Consider the following 18966-nt stretch of genomic DNA (forward strand, 5'->3'; position numbering starts at 1 on the left):
CAGTATGAGGTTTTTCTTCTCAATTAAACACAGATGAGGTCCTTGTGATGTCATGTCAGTAGGTATCCAGTGTCTCTGGCCCTTTTCTGACTTTTAGTCTGTTTAAAGATCGCCCCAAAAGGCAGTAAGAGGTTTTTTTCTTCTCAATTAAACACAGGTGAGGTTTTTGTGATGTCATGTCAGTAGGCATCCAGTGTCTCTGGCCCTTTTGTGACTCCTAGACTGTTTAAGGATCGCCTCACAAGACAGTAAGAGGTTTTTTTCTTCTCAATTAAACACAGATGAGGTCTTTGTGATGTCATATCAGTAGGCATCCAGTGTCTCTGGCCCTTTTCTGACTCCTAGACTGTTTAAGGATCGCTTGAAAAGAGAGTAAGAGGTTTTTTTCTCAATTAAACACAGATGAGGTCTTTGTGATGTCATGTCAGTAGGCATCCACAGTCTCTGGCCCTTTTCTGACTCCTAGACTGTTTAAGGATCGCTTCAAAAGACAGTAAGAGGTTTTTTTCTCAATTAAACACAGATGAGGTCTTTGTGATGTCATGTCAGTAGGCATCCAGCGTCTCTGGCCCTTTTCTGACTCCTAGAGTGTTTAAGGATCGCTTCAAAAGACAGTAAGAGGTTTTTCTTCTCAATTAAACACAGATGAGGTCTTTGTGATGTCATGTCAGTAGTCATCTAGTGTCTCTGGCCCTTTTCTGACTCCTAGACTGTTTAAGGATCGCTTCAAAAGACAGTATGAGGTTTTTCTTCTCAATTAAACACAGATGAGGTCCTTGTGATGTCATGTCAGTAGGTATCCAGTGTCTCTGGCCCTTTTCTGACTTTTAGTCTATTTAAAGATCGCCCCAAAAGGCATTAAGAGGTTTTTTTCTTCTCAATTAAACACAGATGAGGTCTTTGTGATGTCATGTCAGTAGATATCCAGTTTCTCTGGCCCTTTTCTGACTTTTAGTCTGTTTAAAGATCGCCCCAAAAGGCAGTAAGAGGTTTTTTTCTTCTCAATTAAACACAGATGAGGTCTTTGTGATTTCATGTCAGTAGGTATCCAGTGTCTCTGGCCCTTTTCTGACTTTTAGTCTGTTTAAAGATCGCCCCAAAAGGCAGTAAGAGGGTTTTTTCTTCTCAATTAAACACAGATGAGGTCTTTGTGATGTCATGTCAGTAGGTATCCAGTGTCTCTGGCCCTTTTCTGACTTTTAGTCTGTTTAAAGATCGCCCCAAAAGGCAGTAAGAGGTTTTTTTCTTCTCAATTAAGCACAGGTGAGGTCTTTGTAATGTCATGTCAGTAGGCATCCAGTGTCTCTGGCCCTTTTCTGACTCCTAGACTGTTTAAGGATCGCCTCAAAGACAGTAAGAGGTTTTTTTCTTCTCAATTAAACACAGATGAGGTCTTTGTGATGTCATATCAGTAGGCATCCAGTGTCTCTGGCCCTTTTCTGACTTCTAGACTGTTTAAGGATCGCTTCAAAAGAGAGTAAGAGGTTTTTTTCTCAATTAAACACAGATGAGGTCTTTGTGATGTCATGTCAGTAGGCATCCAGTGTCTCTGGCCCTTTTCTGACTCCTAGACTGTTTAAGGATCGCTTCAAAAGACAGTAAGAGGTTTTTCTTCTCAATTAAACACAGATGAGGTCTTTGTGATGTCATGTCAGTAGTCATCCAGTGTCTCTGGCCCTTTTCTGACTCCTAGACTGTTTAAGGATCGCTTCAAAAGACAGTATGAGGTTTTTCTTCTCAATTAAACACAGATGAGGTCCTTGTGATGTCATGTCAGTAGGTATCCAGTGTTTCTGGCCCTTTTCTGTCTTTTAGTCTGTTTAAAGATCGCCCCAAAAGACAGTAAGAGGTTTTTTTTTCTCAATTAAACACAGATGAGGTCTTTGTGACGTCATGTCAGTAGGCATCCAGTGTCTCTGGCCCTTTTCTGACTCCTAGACTGTTTAAGGATCGCTTCAAAAGACAGTATGAGGTTTTTCTTCTCAATTAAACACAGATGAGGTCCTTGTGATGTCATGTCAGTAGGTATCCAGTGTCTCTGGCCCTTTTCTGACTTTTAGTCTATTTAAACATCACCCCAAAAGGCAGTAAGAGGTTTTTTTCTTCTCAATTAAACACAGATGAGGTCTTTGTGATGTCATGTCAGTAGTCATCCAGTGTCTCTGGCCCTTTTCTGATTCCTAGACAGTTTAAGGATCGCTTCAAAAGACAGTATGAGGTTTTTCTTCTCAATTAAACACAGATGAGGTCCTTGTGATGTCATGTCAGTAGGTATCCAGTGTTTCTGGCCCTTTTCTGACTTTTAGTCTGTTTAAAGATCGCCCCAAAAGACAGTAAGAGGTTTTTTTTTCTCAATTAAACACAGATGAGGTCTTTGTGATGTCATGTCAGTAGTCATCCAGTGTCTCTGGCCCTTTTCTGACTCCTAGACTGTTTAAGGATCGCTTCAAAAGACAGTATGTGCTTTTTCTTCTCAATTAAACACAGATGAGGTCCTTGTGATGTCATGTCAGTAGGTATCCAGTGTCTCTGGCCCTTTTCTGACTTTTAGTCTGTTTAAAGATCGCCCCAAAAGGCAGTAAGAGGTTTTTTTCTTCTCAATTAAACACAGGTGAGGTCTTTGTGATGTCATGTCAGTAGGCATCCAGTGTCTCTGGCCCTTTTCTGACTCCTAGACTGTTTAAGGATCGCCTCACAAGACAGTAAGAGGTTTTTTTCTTCTCAATTAAACACAGATGAGGTCTTTGTGATGTCATATCAGTAGGCATCCAGTGTCTCTGGCCCTTTTCTGACTCCTAGACTGTTTAAGGATCGCTTGAAAAGAGAGTAAGAGGTTTTTTTCTCAATTAAACACAGATGAGGTCTTTGTGATGTCATGTCAGTAGGCATCCAGCGTCTCTGGCCCTTTTCTGACTCCTAGAGTGTTTAAGGATCGCTTCAAAAGACAGTAAGAGGTTTTTCTTCTCAATTAAACACAGATGAGGTCTTTGTGATGTCATGTCAGTAGTCATCCAGTGTCTCTGGCCCTTTTCTGACTCCTAGACTGTTTAAGGATCGCTTCAAAAGACAGTATGAGGTTTTTTTCTCAATTAAACACAGATGAGGTCTTTGTGATGTCATGTCAGTAGGCATCCAGCGTCTCTGGCCCTTTTCTGACTCCTAGAGTGTTTAAGGATCGCTTCAAAAGACAGTAAGAGGTTTTTCTTCTCAATTAAACACAGGTGAGGTCTTTGTGATGTCATGTCAGTAGGTATCCAGTGTCTCTGGCCCTTTTCTGACTTTTAGTCTATTTAAAGATCGCCCCAAAAGACAGTAAGAGGTTTTTTTTTCTCAATTAAACACAGATGAGGTCTTTGTGATGTCATGTCAGTAGTAATCCAGTGTCTCTGGCCCTTTTCTGACTCCTAGACTGTTTAAGGATCGCTTCAAAAGACAGTATGTGCTTTTTCTTCTCAATTAAACACAGATGAGGTCCTTGTGATGTCATGTCAGTAGGTATCCAGTGTCTCTGGCCCTTTTCTGACTTTTAGTCTGTTTAAAGATCGCCCCAAAAGGCAGTAAGAGGTTTTTTTCTTCTCAATTAAACACAGGTGAGGTCTTTGTGATGTCATGTCAGTAGGCATCCAGTGTCTCTGGCCCTTTTCTGACTCCTAGACTGTTTAAGGATCGCCTCACAAGACAGTAAGAGGTTTTTTTCTTCTCAATTAAACACAGATGAGGTCTTTGTGATGTCATATCAGTAGGCATCCAGTGTCTCTGGCCCTTTTCTGACTCCTAGACTGTTTAAGGATCGCTTGAAAAGAGAGTAAGAGGTTTTTTTCTCAATTAAACACAGATGAGGTCTTTGTGATGTCATGTCAGTAGGCATCCACTGTCTCTGGCCCTTTTCTGACTCCTAGACTGTTTAAGGATCGCTTCAAAAGACAGTAAGAGGTTTTTTTCTCAATTAAACACAGATGAGGTCTTTGTGATGTCATGTCAGTAGGCATCCAGCGTCTCTGGCCCTTTTCTGACTCCTAGACTGTTTAAGGATCGCTTCAAAAGACAGTATGAGGTTTTTCTTCTCAATTAAACACAGATGAGGTCCTTGTGATGTCATGTCAGTAGGTATCCAGTGTTTCTGGCCCTTTTCTGTCTTTTAGTCTGTTTAAAGATCGCCCCAAAAGACAGTAAGAGGTTTTTTTTTCTCAATTAAACACAGATGAGGTCTTTGTGACGTCATGTCAGTACGCATCCAGTGTCTCTGGCCCTTTTCTGACTCCTAGACTGTTTAAGGATCGCTTGAAAAGAGAGTAAGAGGTTTTTTTCTCAATTAAACACAGATGAGGTCTTTATGATGTCATGTCAGTAGTCATCCAGTGTCTCTGGCCCTTTTCTGACTCCTAGACTGTTTAAGGATCGCTTCAAAAGACAGTAAGAGGTTTTTTTCTCAATTAAACACAGATGAGGTCTTTGTGATGTCATGTCAGTAGGCATCCAGCATCTCTGGCCCTTTTCTGACTCCTAGAGTGTTTAAGGATCGCTTCAAAAGACAGTAAGAGGTTTTTCTTCTCAATTAAACACAGATGAGGTCCTTGTGATGTCATGTCAGTAGGTATCCAGTGTCTCTGGCCCTTTTCTGACTTTTAGTCTATTTAAACATCACCCCAAAAGGCAGTAAGAGGTTTTTTTCTTCTCAATTAAACACAGATGAGGTCTTTGTGATGTCATGTCAGTAGTCATCCAGTGTCTCTGGCCCTTTTCTGATTCCTAGAAAGTTTAAGGATCGCTTCAAAAGACAGTATGAGGTTTTTCTTCTCAATTAAACACAGATGAGGTCCTTGTGATGTCATGTCAGTAGGTATCCAGTGTTTCTGGCCCTTTTCTGACTTTTAGTCTGTTTAAAGATCGCCCCAAAAGACAGTAAGAGGTTTTTTTCTCAATTAAACACAGATGAGGTCTTTGTGATGTCATGTCAGTAGTCATCCAGTGTCTCTGGCCCTTTTCTGACTCCTAGACTGTTTAAGGATCGCTTCAAAAGACAGTATGAGCTTTTTCTTCTCGATTAAACACAGATGAGGTCCTTGTGATGTCATGTCAGTAGGTATCCAGTGTCTCTGGCCCTTTTCTGACTTTTAGTCTGTTTAAAGATCGCCCCAAAAGGCAGTAAGAGGTTTTTTTCTTCTCAATTAAACACAGGTGAGGTCTTTGTAATGTCATGTCAGTAGGCATCCAGTGTCTCTGGCCCTTTTCTGACTCCTAGACTGTTTAAGGATCGCCTCAAAGACAGTAAGAGGTTTTTTTCTTCTCAATTAAACACAGATGAGGTCTTTGTGATGTCATATCAGTAGGCATCCAGTGTCTCTGGCCCTTTTCTGACTTCTAGACTGTTTAAGGATCGCTTCAAAAGAGAGTAAGAGGTTTTTTTCTCAATTAAACACAGATGAGGTCTTTGTGATGTCATGTCAGTAGGCATCCAGTGTCTCTGGCCCTTTTCTGACTCCTAGACTGTTTAAGGATCGCTTCAAAAGACAGTAAGAGGTTTTTCTTCTCAATTAAACACAGATGAGGTCTTTGTGATGTCATGTCAGTAGTCATCCAGTGTCTCTGGCCCTTTTCTGACTCCTAGACTGTTTAAGGATCGCTTCAAAAGACAGTATGAGGTTTTTCTTCTCAATTAAACACAGATGAGGTCCTTGTGATGTCATGTCAGTAGGTATCCAGTGTTTCTGGCCCTTTTCTGTCTTTTAGTCTGTTTAAAGATCGCCCCAAAAGACAGTAAGAGGTTTTTTTTTCTCAATTAAACACAGATGAGGTCTTTGTGACGTCATGTCAGTAGGCATCCAGTGTCTCTGGCCCTTTTCTGACTCCTAGACTGTTTAAGGATCGCTTCAAAAGACAGTATGAGGTTTTTCTTCTCAATTAAACACAGATGAGGTCCTTGTGATGTCATGTCAGTAGGTATCCAGTGTCTCTGGCCCTTTTCTGACTTTTAGTCTATTTAAACATCACCCCAAAAGGCAGTAAGAGGTTTTTTTCTTCTCAATTAAACACAGATGAGGTCTTTGTGATGTCATGTCAGTAGTCATCCAGTGTCTCTGGCCCTTTTCTGATTCCTAGACAGTTTAAGGATCGCTTCAAAAGACAGTATGAGGTTTTTCTTCTCAATTAAACACAGATGAGGTACTTGTGATGTCATGTCAGTAGGTATCCAGTGTTTCTGGCCCTTTTCTGACTTTTAGTCTGTTTAAAGATCGCCCCAAAAGACAGTAAGAGGTTTTTTTTTCTCAATTAAACACAGATGAGGTCTTTGTGATGTCATGTCAGTAGTCATCCAGTGTCTCTGGCCCTTTTCTGACTCCTAGACTGTTTAAGGATCGCTTCAAAAGACAGTATGTGCTTTTTCTTCTCAATTAAACACAGATGAGGTCCTTGTGATGTCATGTCAGTAGGTATCCAGTGTCTCTGGCCCTTTTCTGACTTTTAGTCTGTTTAAAGATCGCCCCAAAAGGCAGTAAGAGGTTTTTTTCTTCTCAATTAAACACAGGTGAGGTCTTTGTGATGTCATGTCAGTAGGCATCCAGTGTCTCTGGCCCTTTTCTGACTCCTAGACTGTTTAAGGATCGCCTCACAAGACAGTAAGAGGTTTTTTTCTTCTCAATTAAACACAGATGAGGTCTTTGTGATGTCATATCAGTAGGCATCCAGTGTCTCTGGCCCTTTTCTGACTCCTAGACTGTTTAAGGATCGCTTGAAAAGAGAGTAAGAGGTTTTTTTCTCAATTAAACACAGATGAGGTCTTTGTGATGTCATGTCAGTAGGCATCCACTGTCTCTGGCCCTTTTCTGACTCCTAGACTGTTTAAGGATCGCTTCAAAAGACAGTAAGAGGTTTTTTTCTCAATTAAACACAGATGAGGTCTTTGTGATTTCATGTCAGTAGGCATCCAGCGTCTCTGGCCCTTTTCTGACTCCTAGAGTGTTTAAGGATCGCTTCAAAAGACAGTAAGAGGTTTTTCTTCTCAATTAAACACAGATGAGGTCTTTGTGATGTCATGTCAGTAGTCATCCAGTGTCTCTGGCCCTTTTCTGACTCCTAGACTGTTTAAGTATCGCTTCAAAAGACAGTATGAGGTTTTTCTTCTCAATTAAACACAGATGAGGTCCTTGTGATGTCATGTCAGTAGGTATCCAGTGTTTCTGGCCCTTTTCTGTCTTTTAGTCTGTTTAAAGATCGCCCCAAAAGACAGTAAGAGGTTTTTTTTTCTCAATTAAACACAGATGAGGTCTTTGTGACGTCATGTCAGTAGGCATCCAGTGTCTCTGGCCCTTTTCTGACTCCTAGACTGTTTAAGGATCGCTTCAAAAGACAGTATGAGGTTTTTCTTCTCAATTAAACACAGATGCGGTCTTTGTGATGTCATGTCAGTAGTCATCCAGTGTCTCTGGCCCTTTTCTGACTCCTAGACTGTTTAAGGATCGCTTCAAAAGACAGTAAGAGGTTTTTTTCTCAATTAAACACAGATGAGGTCTTTGTGATGTCATGTCAGTAGGCATCCAGCATCTCTGGCCCTTTTCTGACTCCTAGAGTGTTTAAGGATCGCTTCAAAAGACTGTAAGAGGTTTTTCTTCTCAATTAAACACAGATGAGGTCCTTGTGATGTCATGTCAGTAGGTATCCAGTGTCTCTGGCCCTTTTCTGACTTTCAGTCTATTTAAACATCACCCCAAAAGGCAGTAAGAGGTTTTTTTCTTCTCAATTAAACACAGATGAGGTCTTTGTGATGTCATGTCAGTAGTCATCCAGTGTCTCTGGCCCTTTTCTGATTCCTAGACAGTTTAAGGATCGCTTCAAAAGACAGTATGAGGTTTTTCTTCTCAATTAAACACAGATGAGGTCCTTGTGATGTCATGTCAGTAGGTATCCATTGTTTCTGGCCCTTTTCTGACTTTTAGTCTGTTTAAAGATCGCCCCAAAAGACAGTAAGAGGTTTTTTTTTTCTCAATTAAACACAGATGAGGTCTTTGTGACGTCATGTCAGTAGGCATCCAGTGTCTCTGGCCCTTTTCTGACTCCTAGACTGTTTAAGGATCGCTTCAAAAGACAGTATGAGGTTTTTCTTCTCAATTAAACACAGATGAGGTCCTTGTGATGTCATGTCAGTAGGTATCCAGTGTCTCTGGCCCTTTTCTGACTTTTAGTCTATTTAAACATCACCCCAAAAGGCAGTAAGAGGTTTTTTTCTTCTCAATTAAACACAGATGAGGTCTTTGTGATGTCATGTCAGTAGTCATCCAGTGTCTCTGGCCCTTTTCTGATTCCTAGACAGTTTAAGGATCGCTTCAAAAGACAGTATGAGGTTTTTCTTCTCAATTAAACACAGATGAGGTACTTGTGATGTCATGTCAGTAGGTATCCAGTGTTTCTGGCCCTTTTCTGACTTTTAGTCTGTTTAAAGATCGCCCCAAAAGACAGTAAGAGGTTTTTTTTTCTCAATTAAACACAGATGAGGTCTTTGTGATGTCATGTCAGTAGTCATCCAGTGTCTCTGGCCCTTTTCTGACTCCTAGACTGTTTAAGGATCGCTTCAAAAGACAGTATGTGCTTTTTCTTCTCAATTAAACACAGATGAGGTCCTTGTGATGTCATGTCAGTAGGTATCCAGTGTCTCTGGCCCTTTTCTGACTTTTAGTCTGTTTAAAGATCGCCCCAAAAGGCAGTAAGAGGTTTTTTTCTTCTCAATTAAACACAGGTGAGGTCTTTGTGATGTCATGTCAGTAGTCATCTAGTGTCTCTGGCCCTTTTCTGACTCCTAGACTGTTTAAGGATCGCTTCAAAAGACAGTAAGAGGTTTTTCTTCTCAATTAAACACAGATGAGGTCCTTGTGATGTCATGTCAGTAGGTATCCAGTGTCTCTGGCCCTTTTCTGACTTTTAGTCTATTTAAAGATCGCCCCAAAAGGCATTAAGAGGTTTTTTTCTTCTCAATTAAACACAGATGAGGTCTTTGTGATGTCATGTCAGTAGGTATCCAGTTTCTCTGGCCCTTTTCTGACTTTTAGTCTGTTTAAAGATCGCCCCAAAAGGCAGTAAGAGGGTTTTTTCTTCTCAATTAAACACAGATGAGGTCTTTGTGATGTCATGTCAGTAGGTATCCAGTGTCTCTGGCCCTTTTCTGACTTTTAGTCTGTTTAAAGATCGCCCCAAAAGGCAGTAAGAGGTTTTTTTCTTCTCAATTAAACACAGGTGAGGTCTTTGTAATGTCATGTCAGTAGGCATCCAGTGTCTCTGGCCCTTTTCTGACTCCTAGACTGTTTAAGGATCGCCTCAAAGACAGTAAGAGGTTTTTTTCTTCTCAATTAAACACAGATGAGGTCTTTGTGATGTCATATCAGTAGGCATCCAGTGTCTCTGGCCCTTTTCTGACTTCTAGACTGTTTAAGGATCGCTTCAAAAGAGAGTAAGAGGTTTTTTTCTCAATTAAACACAGATGAGGTCTTTGTGATGTCATGTCAGTAGGCATCCAGTGTCTCTGGCCCTTTTCTGACTCCTAGACTGTTTAAGGATCGCTTCAAAAGACAGTAAGAGGTTTTTCTTCTCAATTAAACACAGATGAGGTCTTTGTGATGTCATGTCAGTAGTCATCCAGTGTCTCTGGCCCTTTTCTGATTCCTAGACAGTTTAAGGATCGCTTCAAAAGACAGTATGAGGTTTTTCTTCTCAATTAAACACAGATGAGGTACTTGTGATGTCATGTCAGTAGGTATCCAGTGTTTCTGGCCCTTTTCTGACTTTTAGTCTGTTTAAAGATCGCCCCAAAAGACAGTAAGAGGTTTTTTTTTCTCAATTAAACACAGATGAGGTCTTTGTGATGTCATGTCAGTAGTCATCCAGTGTCTCTGGCCCTTTTCTGACTCCTAGACTGTTTAAGGATCGCTTCAAAAGACAGTATGTGCTTTTTCTTCTCAATTAAACACAGATGAGGTCCTTGTGATGTCATGTCAGTAGGTATCCAGTGTCTCTGGCCCTTTTCTGACTTTTAGTCTGTTTAAAGATCGCCCCAAAAGGCAGTAAGAGGTTTTTTTCTTCTCAATTAAACACAGGTGAGGTCTTTGTGATGTCATGTCAGTAGTCATCTAGTGTCTCTGGCCCTTTTCTGACTCCTAGACTGTTTAAGGATCGCTTCAAAAGACAGTAAGAGGTTTTTCTTCTCAATTAAACACAGATGAGGTCCTTGTGATGTCATGTCAGTAGGTATCCAGTGTCTCTGGCCCTTTTCTGACTTTTAGTCTATTTAAAGATCGCCCCAAAAGGCATTAAGAGGTTTTTTTCTTCTCAATTAAACACAGATGAGGTCTTTGTGATGTCATGTCAGTAGGTATCCAGTTTCTCTGGCCCTTTTCTGACTTTTAGTCTGTTTAAAGATCGCCCCAAAAGGCAGTAAGAGGGTTTTTTCTTCTCAATTAAACACAGATGAGGTCTTTGTGATGTCATGTCAGTAGGTATCCAGTGTCTCTGGCCCTTTTCTGACTTTTAGTCTGTTTAAAGATCGCCCCAAAAGGCAGTAAGAGGTTTTTTTCTTCTCAATTAAACACAGGTGAGGTCTTTGTAATGTCATGTCAGTAGGCATCCAGTGTCTCTGGCCCTTTTCTGACTCCTAGACTGTTTAAGGATCGCCTCAAAGACAGTAAGAGGTTTTTTTCTTCTCAATTAAACACAGATGAGGTCTTTGTGATGTCATATCAGTAGGCATCCAGTGTCTCTGGCCCTTTTCTGACTTCTAGACTGTTTAAGGATCGCTTCAAAAGAGAGTAAGAGGTTTTTTTCTCAATTAAACACAGATGAGGTCTTTGTGATGTCATGTCAGTAGGCATCCAGTGTCTCTGGCCCTTTTCTGACTCCTAGACTGTTTAAGGATCGCTTCAAAAGACAGTAAGAGGTTTTTCTTCTCAATTAAACACAGATGAGGTCTTTGTGATGTCATGTCAGTAGTCATCCAGTGTCTCTGGCCTTTTTCTGACTCCTAGACTGTTTAAGGATCGCTTCAAAAGACAGTATGAGGTTTTTCTTCTCAATTAAACACAGATGAGGTCCTTGTGATGTCATGTCAGTACGTATCCAGTGTTTCTGGCCCTTTTCTGTCTTTTAGTCTGTTTAAAGATCGCCCCAAAAGACAGTAAGAGGTTTTTTTTTCTCAATTAAACACAGATGAGGTCTTTGTGACGTCATGTCAGTAGGCATCCAGTGTCTCTGGCCCTTTTCTGACTCCTAGACTGTTTAAGGATCGCTTCAAAAGACAGTATGAGGTTTTTCTTCTCAATTAAACACAGATGAGGTCCTTGTGATGTCATGTCAGTAGGTATCCAGTGTCTCTGGCCCTTTTCTGACTTTTAGTCTATTTAAACATCACCCCAAAAGGCAGTAAGAGGTTTTTTTCTTCTCAATTAAACACAGATGAGGTCTTTGTGATGTCATGTCAGTAGTCATCCAGTGTCTCTGGCCCTTTTCTGATTTCTAGACAGTTTAAGGATCGCTTCAAAAGACAGTATGAGGTTTTTCTTCTCAATTAAACACAGATGAGGTCCTTGTGATGTCATGTCAGTAGGTATCCAGTGTTTCTGGCCCTTTTCTGACTTTTAGTCTGTTTAAAGATCGCCCCAAAAGACAGTAAGAGGTTTTTTTTTCTCAATTAAACACAGATGAGGTCTTTGTGATGTCCTGTCAGTAGTCATCCAGTGTCTCTGGCCCTTTTCTGACTCCTAGACTGTTTAAGGATCGCTTCAAAAGACAGTATGAGCTTTTTCTTCTCAATTAAACACAGATGAGGTCCTTGTGATGTCATGTCAGTAGGTATCCAGTGTCTCTGGCCCTTTTCTGACTTTTAGTCTATTTAAAGATCGCCCCAAAAGGCATTAAGAGGTTTTTTTCTTCTCAATTAAACACAGATGAGGTCTTTGTGATGTCATGTCAGTAGGTATCCAGTTTCTCTGGCCCTTTTCTGACTTTTAGTCTGTTTAAAGATCGCCCCAAAAGGAAGTAAGAGGTTTTTTTCTTCTCAATTAAACACAGATGAGGTCTTTGTGATTTCATGTCAGTAGGTATCCAGTGTCTCTGGCCCTTTTCTGACTTTTAGTCTGTTTAAAGATCGCCCCAAAAGGCAGTAAGAGGGTTTTTTCTTCTCAATTAAACACAGATGAGGTCTTTGTGATGTCATGTCAGTAGGTATCCAGTGTCTCTGGCCCTTTTCTGACTTTTAGTCTGTTTAAAGATCGCCCCAAAAGGCAGTAAGAGGTTTTTTTCTTCTCAATTAAACACAGGTGAGGTCTTTGTAATGTCATGTCAGTAGGCATCCAGTGTCTCTGGCCCTTTTCTGACTCCTAGACTGTTTAAGGATCGCCTCAAAGACAGTAAGAGGTTTTTTTCTTCTCAATTAAACACAGATGAGGTCTTTGTGATGTCATATCAGTAGGCATCCAGTGTCTCTGGCCCTTTTCTGACTTCTAGACTGTTTAAGGATCGCTTCAAAAGAGAGTAAGAGGTTTTTTTCTCAATTAAACACAGATGAGGTCTTTCTGATGTCATGTCAGTAGGCATCCAGTGTCTCTGGCCCTTTTCTGACTCCTAGACTGTTTAAGGATCGCTTCAAAAGACAGTAAGAGGTTTTTCTTCTCAATTAAACACAGATGAGGTCTTTGTGATGTCATGTCAGTAGTCATCCAGTGTCTCTGGCCCTTTTCTGATTCCTAGACAGTTTAAGGATCGCTTCAAAAGACAGTATGAGGTTTTTCTTCTCAATTAAACACAGATGAGGTACTTGTGATGTCATGTCAGTAGGTATCCAGTGTTTCTGGCCCTTTTCTGACTTTTAGTCTGTTTAAAGATCGCCCCAAAAGACAGTAAGAGGTTTTTTTTTCTCAATTAAACACAGATGAGGTCTTTGTGATGTCATGTCAGTAGTCATCCAGTGTCTCTGGCCCTTTTCTGACTCCTAGACTGTTTAAGGATCGCTTCAAAAGACAGTATGTGCTTTTTCTTCTCAATTAAACACAGATGAGGTCCTTGTGATGTCATGTCAGTAGGTATCCAGTGTCTCTGGCCCTTTTCTGACTTTTAGTCTGTTTAAAGATCGCCCCAAAAGGCAGTAAGAGGTTTTTTTCTTCTCAATTAAACACAGGTGAGGTCTTTGTGATGTCATGTCAGTAGTCATCTAGTGTCTCTGGCCCTTTTCTGACTCCTAGACTGTTTAAGGATCGCTTCAAAAGACAGTAAGAGGTTTTTCTTCTCAATTAAACACAGATGAGGTCCTTGTGATGTCATGTCAGTAGGTATCCAGTGTCTCTGGCCCTTTTCTGACTTTTAGTCTATTTAAAGATCGCCCCAAAAGGCATTAAGAGGTTTTTTTCTTCTCAATTAAACACAGATGAGGTCTTTGTGATGTCATGTCAGTAGGTATCCAGTTTCTCTGGCCCTTTTCTGACTTTTAGTCTGTTTAAAGATCGCCCCAAAAGGCAGTAAGAGGGTTTTTTCTTCTCAATTAAACACAGATGAGGTCTTTGTGATGTCATGTCAGTAGGTATCCAGTGTCTCTGGCCCTTTTCTGACTTTTAGTCTGTTTAAAGATCGCCCCAAAAGGCAGTAAGAGGTTTTTTTCTTCTCAATTAAACACAGGTGAGGTCTTTGTAATGTCATGTCAGTAGGCATCCAGTGTCTCTGGCCCTTTTCTGACTCCTAGACTGTTTAAGGATCGCCTCAAAGACAGTAAGAGGTTTTTTTCTTCTCAATTAAACACAGATGAGGTCTTTGTGATGTCATATCAGTAGGCATCCAGTGTCTCTGGCCCTTTTCTGACTTCTAGACTGTTTAAGGATCGCTTCAAAAGAGAGTAAGAGGTTTTTTTCTCAATTAAACACAGATGAGGTCTTTGTGATGTCATGTCAGTAGGCATCCAGTGTCTCTGGCCCTTTTCTGACTCCTAGACTGTTTAAGGATCGCTTCAAAAGACAGTAAGAGGTTTTTCTTCTCAATTAAACACAGATGAGGTCTTTGTGATGTCATGTCAGTAGTCATCCAGTGTCTCTGGCCTTTTTCTGACTCCTAGACTGTTTAAGGATCGCTTCAAAAGACAGTATGAGGTTTTTCTTCTCAATTAAACACAGATGAGGTCCTTGTGATGTCATGTCAGTACGTATCCAGTGTTTCTGGCCCTTTTCTGTCTTTTAGTCTGTTTAAAGATCGCCCCAAAAGACAGTAAGAGGTTTTTTTTTCTCAATTAAACACAGATGAGGTCTTTGTGACGTCATGTCAGTAGGCATCCAGTGTCTCTGGCCCTTTTCTGACTCCTAGACTGTTTAAGGATCGCTTCAAAAGACAGTATGAGGTTTTTCTTCTCAATTAAACACAGATGAGGTCCTTGTGATGTCATGTCAGTAGGTATCCAGTGTCTCTGGCCCTTTTCTGACTTTTAGTCTATTTAAACATCACCCCAAAAGGCAGTAAGAGGTTTTTTTCTTCTCAATTAAACACAGATGAGGTCTTTGTGATGTCATGTCAGTAGTCATCCAGTGTCTCTGGCCCTTTTCTGATTTCTAGACAGTTTAAGGATCGCTTCAAAAGACAGTATGAGGTTTTTCTTCTCAATTAAACACAGATGAGGTCCTTGTGATGTCATGTCAGTAGGTATCCAGTGTTTCTGGCCCTTTTCTGACTTTTAGTCTGTTTAAAGATCGCCCCAAAAGACAGTAAGAGGTTTTTTTTTCTCAATTAAACACAGATGAGGTCTTTGTGATGTCCTGTCAGTAGTCATCCAGTGTCTCTGGCCCTTTTCTGACTCCTAGACTGTTTAAGGATCGCTTCAAAAGACAGTATGAGCTTTTTCTTCTCAATTAAACACAGATGAGGTCCTTGTGATGTCATGTCAGTAGGTATCCAGTGTCTCTGGCCCTTTTCTGACTTTTAGTCTATTTAAAGATCGCCCCAAAAGGCATTAAGAGGTTTTTTTCTTCTCAATTAAACACAGATGAGGTCTTTGTGATGTCATGTCAGTAGGTATCCAGTTTCTCTGGCCCTTTTCTGACTTTTAGTCTGTTTAAAGATCGCCCCAAAAGGAAGTAAGAGGTTTTTTTCTTCTCAATTAAACACAGATGAGGTCTTTGTGATTTCATGTCAGTAGGTATCCAGTGTCTCTGGCCCTTTTCTGACTTTTAGTCTGTTTAAAGATCGCCCCAAAAGGCAGTAAGAGGGTTTTTTCTTCTCAATTAAACACAGATGAGGTCTTTGTGATGTCATGTCAGTAGGTATCCAGTGTCTCTGGCCCTTTTCTGACTTTTAGTCTGTTTAAAGATCGCCCCAAAAGGCAGTAAGAGGTTTTTTTCTTCTCAATTAAACACAGGTGAGGTCTTTGTAATGTCATGTCAGTAGGCATCCAGTGTCTCTGGCCCTTTTCTGACTCCTAGACTGTTTAAGGATCGCCTCAAAGACAGTAAGAGGTTTTTTTCTTCTCAATTAAACACAGATGAGGTCTTTGTGATGTCATATCAGTAGGCATCCAGTGTCTCTGGCCCTTTTCTGACTTCTAGACTGTTTAAGGATCGCTTCAAAAGAGAGTAAGAGGTTTTTTTCTCAATTAAACACAGATGAGGTCTTTCTGATGTCATGTCAGTAGGCATCCAGTGTCTCTGGCCCTTTTCTGACTCCTAGACTGTTTAAGGATCGCTTCAAAAGACAGTAAGAGGTTTTTCTTCTCAATTAAACACAGATGAGGTCTTTGTGATGTCATGTCAGTAGTCATCCAGTGTCTCTGGCCCTTTTCTGACTCCTAGACTGTTTAAGGATCGCTTCAAAAGACAGTATGAGGTTTTTCTTCTCAATTAAACACCGATGAGGTCCTTGTGATGTCATGTCAGTAGGTATCCAGTGTTTCTGGCCCTTTTCTGTCTTTTAGTCTGTTTAAAGATCGCCCCAAAAGACAGTAAGAGGTTTTTTTTTCTCAATTAAACACAGATGAGGTCTTTGTGACGTCATGTCAGTAGGCATCCAGTGTCTCTGGCCCTTTTCTGACTCCTAGACTGTTTAAGGATCGCTTCAAAAGACAGTATGAGATTTTTCTTCTCAATTAAACACAGATGAGGTCCTTGTGATGTCATGTCAGTAGGTATCCAGTGTCTCTGGCCCTTTTCTGACTTTTAGTCTATTTAAACATCACCCCAAAAGGCAGTAAGAGGTTTTTTTCTTCTCAATTAAACACAGATGAGGTCTTTGTGATGTCATGTCAGTAGTCATCCAGTGTCTCTGGCCCTTTTCTGATTTCTAGACAGTTTAAGGATCGCTTCAAAAGACAGTATGAGGTTTTTCTTCTCAATTAAACACAGATGAGGTCCTTGTGATGTCATGTCAGTAGGTATCCAGTGTTTCTGGCCCTTTTCTGACTTTTAGTCTGTTTAAAGATCGCCCCAAAAGACAGTAAGAGGTTTTTTTTTCTCAATTAAACACAGATGAGGTCTTTGTGATGTCATGTCAGTAGTCATCCAGTGTCTCTGGCCCTTTTCTGACTCCTAGACTGTTTAAGGATCGCTTCAAAAGACAGTATGAGCTTTTTCTTCTCAATTAAACACAGATGAGGTCCTTGTGATTTCATGTCAGTAGGTATCCAGTGTCTCTGGCCCTTTTCTGACTTTTAGTCTGTTTAAAGATGACCCCAAAAGGCAGTAAGAGGTTTTTTTCTTCTCAATTAAACACAGGTGAGGTCTTTGTGATGTCATGTCAGTAGGCATCCAGTGTCTCTGGCCCTTTTCTGACTCCTAGACTGTTTAAGGATCGCTTCAAAAGACAGTATGAGATTTTTTTTCTCAATTAAACACAGATGAGGTCTTTGTGACGTCATGTCAGTAGGCATCCAGTGTCTCTGGCCCTTTTCTGACTCCTAGACTGTTTAAGGATCGCTTCAAAAGACAGTATGAGGTTTATCTTCTCAATTAAACACAGATGCGGTTTTTGTGATGTCATGTCAATAGTCATCCAGTGTCTCTGGCCCTTTTCTGACTCCTAGACTGTTTAAGGATCGCTTCAAAAGACAGTAAGAGGTTTTTTTCTCAATTAAACACAGATGAGGTCTTTGTGATGTCATGTCAGTAGTCATCCAGCGTCTCTGGCCCTTTTCTGACTCCTAGAGTGTTTAAGGATCGCTTCAAAAGACAGTATGAGGTTTTTCTTCTCAATTAAACACAGATGCGGTCTTTGTGATGTCATGTCAGTAGTCATCCAGCGTCTCTGGCCCTTTTCTGACTCCTAGACTGTTTAAGGATCGCTTCAAAAGACAGTAAGAGGTTTTTTTCTCAATTAAACACAGATGAGGTCTTTGTGATGTCATGTCAGTAGGCATCCAGCGTCTCTGGCCCTTTTCTGACTCCTAGAGTGTTTAAGGATCGCTTCAAAAGACAGTAAGAGGTTTTTCTTCTCAATTAAACACAGATGAGGTCTTTGTGATGTCATGTCAGTAGTCATCTAGTGTCTCTGGCCCTTTTCTGACTCCTAGACTGTTTAAGGATCGCTTCAAAAGACAGTATGAGGTTTTTCTTCTCAATTAAACACAGATGAGGTCCTTGTGATGTCATGTCAGTAGGTATCCAGTGTCTCTGGCCCTTTTCTGACTTTTAGTCTGTTTAAAGATCGCCCCAAAAGACAGTAAGAGGTTTTTTTTCTCAATTAAACACAGATGAGGTCTTTCTGATGTCATGTCAGTAGGCATCCAGTGTCTCTGGCCCTTTTCTGACTCCTAGACTGTTTAAGGATCGCTTCAAAAGACAGTAAGAGGTTTTTCTTCTCAATTAAACACAGATGAGGTCTTTGTGATGTCATGTCAGTAGTCATCCAGTGTCTCTGGCCCTTTTCTGACTCCTAGACTGTTTAAGGATCGCCTCAAAAGACAGTAAGAGGTTTTTTTCTTCTCAATTAAACACAGATGAGGTCTTTGTGATGTCATATCAGTAGGCATCAAGTGTCTCTGGCCCTTTTCTGACTCTTAGACTGTTTAAGGATGGCTTCAAAAGAGAGTAAGAGGTTTTTTTCTCAATTAAACACAGATGAGGTCTTTGTGATGTCATGTCAGTAGGCATCCACTGTCTCTGGCCCTTTTCTGACTCCTAGACTGTTTAAGGATCGCTTCAAAAGACAGTAAGAGGTTTTTTTTCTCAATTAAACACAGATGAGGTCTTTGTGATGTCATGTCAGTAGGCATCCAGCGTCTCTGGCCCTTTTCTGACTCCTAGACTGTTTAAGGATCGCTTCAAAAGACAGTAAGAGGTTTTTCTTCTCAATTAAACACAGATGAGGTCTTTGTGATGTCATGTCAGTAGTCATCCAGTGTCTCTGGCCCTTTTCTGACTCCTAGACTGTTTAAGGATCGCTTCAAAAGACAGTATGAGGTTTTTCTTCTCAATTAAACACAGATGAGGTCCTTGTGATGTCATGTCAGTAGGTATCCAGTGTTTCTGGCCCTTTTCTGTCTTTTAGTCTATTTAAAGATCACCCCAAAAGACAGTAAGAGGGTTTTTTTTCTCAATTAAACACAGATGAGGTCTTTGTGACGTCATGTCAGTAGGCATCCAGTGTCTCTGGCCCTTTTCTGACTCCTAGACTGTTTAAGGATCGCTTCAAAAGACAGTATGAGGTTTTTCTTCTCAATTAAACACAGATGAGGTCCTTGTGATGACATGTCAGTAGGTATCCAGTGTTTCTGGCCCTTTTCTGTCTTTTAGTCTGTTTAAAGATCGCCCCAAAAGACAGTAAGAGGTTTTTTTTTCTCAATTAAACACAGATGAGGTCTTTGTGACGTCATGTCAGTAGGCATCCAGTGTCTCTGGCCCTTTTCTGACTCCTAGACTGTTTAAGGATCGCTTCAAAAGACAGTATGAGGTTTTTCTTCTCAATTAAACACAGATGCGGTCTTTGTGATGTCATGTCAATAGTCATCCAGTGTCTCTGGCCCTTTTC

Source organism: Paroedura picta, chromosome 17, assembly GCF_049243985.1.
Source record: "Paroedura picta isolate Pp20150507F chromosome 17, Ppicta_v3.0, whole genome shotgun sequence".
Lineage (NCBI taxonomy): Eukaryota > Metazoa > Chordata > Lepidosauria > Squamata > Gekkonidae > Paroedura > Paroedura picta.